This window comes from Galeopterus variegatus, unplaced genomic scaffold (genome assembly GCF_000696425.1).
Source record: "Galeopterus variegatus unplaced genomic scaffold, G_variegatus-3.0.2 Scaffold8791, whole genome shotgun sequence".
Classification (NCBI taxonomy): Eukaryota; Metazoa; Chordata; class Mammalia; order Dermoptera; family Cynocephalidae; genus Galeopterus; species Galeopterus variegatus.
Window position 1 is genome coordinate 21,382 of NW_007734902.1, and position 4,433 is coordinate 25,814.

The 4,433-nt window shown below is 50.5% G+C and overlaps 1 pseudogene; it reads right to left on the reverse strand.

Moving 5' to 3' along the window:
• Positions 1 to 946: 946 nt before the first annotated feature.
• Positions 947 to 4,433, reverse strand: part of LOC103608762 — a 25,581-nt pseudogene continuing 22,094 nt past the window's right edge.

Sequence of the window (4,433 nt, forward strand, 5' to 3'; positions counted from 1 at the left end):
ACAACAGTCCTGATTGCCATGGAGAGTTCAATCCTCTTGTCCTGGGATTGGCAACGACTGGAATTCCAAAGGTTCTGGCTGAGCTGCCTCTTGCAAGGTCTAAATACAGCACATTTAACTTTAACCTAAACACACAGCCTGGATCAGTGCCCAGGGCTCACAGCCCCCAAGAGCCAGATAAGAAGTCTTGACTTCTAGCTGCCCATGTGGCAGGGGACATGTCAGAAGTATCAAGATGTGATGCGCTGATCAGCCCTGTGCTCACTGATGCTGTCTACAACCAAATAACAGTGGCTGCCATAAGTTTGTGCAGGGTTAACTAGAAGTGTGATCCTGAGTAGAGACGTGCACCCTGGGGAAGGGGTGAGGAGGCAGAGAATACAGGAGTGTTGGGAGGAAAAGAGAGAGAAAGAAAAGGCAGTAAGGACTAAAGACCTACTTCTTAACCAATTGATTAAAACAGGGAATCTTTCTAAAATGTTTGCTCCCAGGGGAACACAACTCTCCAATTATGGAGTTTAGGGATTAAGCCTGGAATCAGACAGACCTAGGTTGCCCTCTAGTTGTGTGACCTTGGGCAAGACAACCAACTTCTCAATTTCCACATCTCTAAAATGGCCCAAAGGACTACTGCAGGTGTTCAATAAGATCACGATGGCTACTAGAAGTAGCTGTGGTAGGAGCAGGAGGATAATGTCGAGTGTTCACATCATTCCCTCAACCTTGCCATTGGTTTCACTTCCTTGGCAAGGGCACAGCTCGCAGCCAGGACAATCTGACATGTGCAGACAAAGGCATCCTTCAACTGAGCAAAAACAATACAACACTCACACCCACATCTATTAAAAGCCTTAGAATGGCAAAATGGCAACAGCTTTCTAACCTCTCACATGTCAACCGCAGGCCCTGCAAAGGTACAAAACGTCTCTCCGGGGTTTCCCCTTACCTTCGTGTTCGTACACGCCTTCCCTCGCTTGTACTCTTTGTGGGAGCCGCGCTTGTCCAGTTTGTACCACAGGGCTTTGGCCTTCCAGGTGGTCACCTTGGACTTGAGCTTGGAATAAAAGTTTCTGTGATCCAGAGGGTCTAGGTCCAGATGTCGCGTGAGGATATTGAAGGCCTGCAGGGTACCTTTGCACGTGGAAGCCTGGACGAAGTTCTCAAACACCTGCCCCGCCTGGCTCTGCTTCTCATCCTCGTTCTCCCCCATGGTTCAGGAGCCACGTGGAGCAGTGGTGTGGACTGGACAGAGGAGAATACCATGAAGTACCTGGAGACACGTCACACCTGCAAAGGCAGGTGAAGGCAGAGGTGAGCTCCGTGGGCAATGAGGGAGGGTGTGGAATGGCTGCTGAAAAGTAAGAATAAAATTCCTTTAAGACATTAAAATATTAACCATAATATTTAATGTTTAATACTAACCACAAACCATCTACAGAAAATGTGTAATCGTACCTCCTAACCTGGCAAAGCTGCCTTGCTGGCAACCTCTTTCTCCTCAACACCCCACTCCTCCTGCTGGCTGAAAAGAACCACAGATTGCACAAGGCTATGCCCTGGCTGATGTCAACAGTGCCTGGTCAATCTTGCTACAAGCCAGATGATTCTGGAAATACTGACTAGTAAAAGGAAAAAAACAGAAGAGTATACTAGATTTAGCACCATTGAAAACCTACCATTTTTGGTGCTGCAAATTGGCTGACTAACGTGAATATAACCTAGCCACATTACATTAGTGTACAGACAAAGAAAAAAAATATCCAAAGAACGTTCCTCTCCAGGTTTCATGACCATCCCACCTATTCTTGGATAAACTTTAAAGTCTTTCTTTATTAGTTACCAGAGGGCGGGTCTTTTCCCTATACAGATGACAAATGACAATTTCTCGAAATCTCTTTTTGCTTCTGGTATCTGCTGGAAGCATACTGTCAACCTCAGACGGACACACAGAGAAACAGAGAGGCACGTGGGCCTCCTCCTCCCAGTGTACAAAAGGAGTCTGTGCTTTGTAAATCCAGGCTGGGAGCTATTTGGAACAAGTGCTTCAGCTGGTGGAAGGGAAAATGCGATGGGTGTTCATTCACATCACAAAAATAGCTTGCCTGGGTTTTGGCCATGGTCCTTTCTCTCTGCACCACTCTAACCTCAGGCATTTCTTTGGAAAGTCATTTAATTTCAAAGGAACAAAAATAAAGTAGAGATGGTTTTCCAAAGCACTAGCTATTTTTCCAGACTCCAAAGTTAATGCAAGAAGACAAGTGTGGCAGAGCTTGGGCTGACCCAACTGTCAGGAGGGCTTGGGGGAGTCTGTAAACAAGAGGGCACAGCAGACTGAGTCCCCGGCAGAGGGCTGGCAAGAGGGGGCCAGCAAACGCACAGAGCACAAGGCCTCTGGCAGCTCCCCACAGACATGTTCATCCTGGGCACGGCTGGATTAGGGAATGGTTTTATAATACTAATGTTTACCTGTTCCTTAATCTCTTACTCTTTCAGCAACAATCACTGGTGCCTTAGCAAGAGGCAGCATCACACTAGGTGGCGGCGATGCAAAGATGGCTGACACAGGGTCAGGCCTGGCCTGGTGAGGAAGTCAGGCCAATGAAGAGTTGGTAACAGGACAACAGGCAAGCGCTGTGGGATACAAACACGGCACATGGCAGCCCAGAGCAGTAGTCATCCTTGAGGAGTCCAGGGCGGGGGCCACAAGAGGAAAACGTCAACAAAGTTCCAATCTTGGGCACAAGGTGGATTTCTCAGCATCACACTAGGTGGCGGCGATGCAGAGATGGCTGACACAGGGTCAGGCCTGGCCTGGTGAGGAAGTCAGGCCAATGAAGAGTTGGTAACAGGACGACAGGCAAGCGCTATGGGATATGAACACGGCACATGGCAGCCCAGAGCAGTAGTCATCCTTGAGGAGTCCGGGGCGGGGGCCACAAGAGGAAAACGTCAACAAAGTTCCAATCTTGGGCACAAGGTGGATTTCACCATGAGGCTGGGCATGGACATTCCAGGCAAAGGAACCGCCACACAGAGGTGTGAGTCTGGAAAGAGCTGGTACGGTTGCAGAATGACGGCAAGTTCAAGGTGTCAGGAGTTCAGGATTCGTGAGGGGGTATGATGGGGATATCCAGGGCAGATTGTGGAGTGTGTCCACAACAGGCCAAGGAGAAGGCCTGGCTTCTTCAGTGGGCCGTGAGGATCAGGAGACAGAACAGCCAGGGGACAAGTCCCTGGGAAGATGAGGTGGCAGAAGGTGGATGGGAGGTGGGGGCAAGGAGCAGCACTGAGGAGAGATGCCAGGAGAGTGAAGGAAGAAAAGCACATGCCAAGGAGCACAGAGGCCCATGGGGGAACCGCCTGGAGGAGCAGCCTGCTGGGGGCAGGTGAGCTCCCCGGACAGCAGACACTGAAGGGCGAGGGGACACCAGCAACTCCTGTAGGACCCTCCCCTCCCCTCCCTCTTTCCCCAGGAGCTTCCAGTGTGCACATTTGGATTGTGGGATGGCTTTAGAACACTAAAAGCAGAGAATGCTGTTTATCTCCTTCTCTAATCTTTTACTCTTGGAGTTCATCTTCTCTAACCTCACTGTGCTGGGCTGGAGACTAGTGTGCAGTCCTTGCTCCAGGCTGAACCCACGTCCACACCTCAGCCAGGCCTCTGTCCTCCATGGGGCCCCACTTGGCTGCTCTGGGCCATGGCCCTCTGCTAGTTCCACACACTGGGGAAGCTGGCCCTGCGCTCTGCCTGGTACGGATGAGACAGACTCCTTCACGATGCTCTCTCAGCTCCTTTAATGTCCACGGCATGCACTTCGGCGTCACTCACATAAACACTGCCTCCTACTGTGTCTCAACTTTCCCCATGAGCAACATTTGCCACCCAGAGAATATAAACACAAGGCAGGAGTCGCGTGCTTTTCAGCACGCACTAACAGTCTCAGTTGATCTACCTTTGGAACCACTTCTGGCCAGCACTGGGCAAGAGATGCAGTAGCTGATCCACAGAGACGAGGCTACCTGGATTCTGCTGCTCTCCTGCAAGCCTTTCTGAGGACGGGCAGGGGCTGCAGAGAGAACTACAAGGTGCTGGAGATACTGGAGCCTGAATCCAAAGTTTGGCTTAGCCCTTCCCTGCCTTGCATAAGCCACTTCAGCCTCAGTTCCTTTGCTTGTAAGAGACAGATGACAATGTCAACCTCGCCAGCTGCCGTGAAGGGCAGAGCCTGGCCCCGGGAAGTGCCCATTAGATGTGGTAACACATGCTGTGTCCGCTGCATGGGGGAGATGTGCATCTGGGACAATACACCAGTTTAGTTGCCAACTCCTTGTCTAAAATCATGAACTGTTTTAGAGGTATCAAGCCAGCCCACTCCCAGACAACAATTTACAAACTGGAAGAACCTGTCTCCTCTCAACCCCAATTGCCTCCC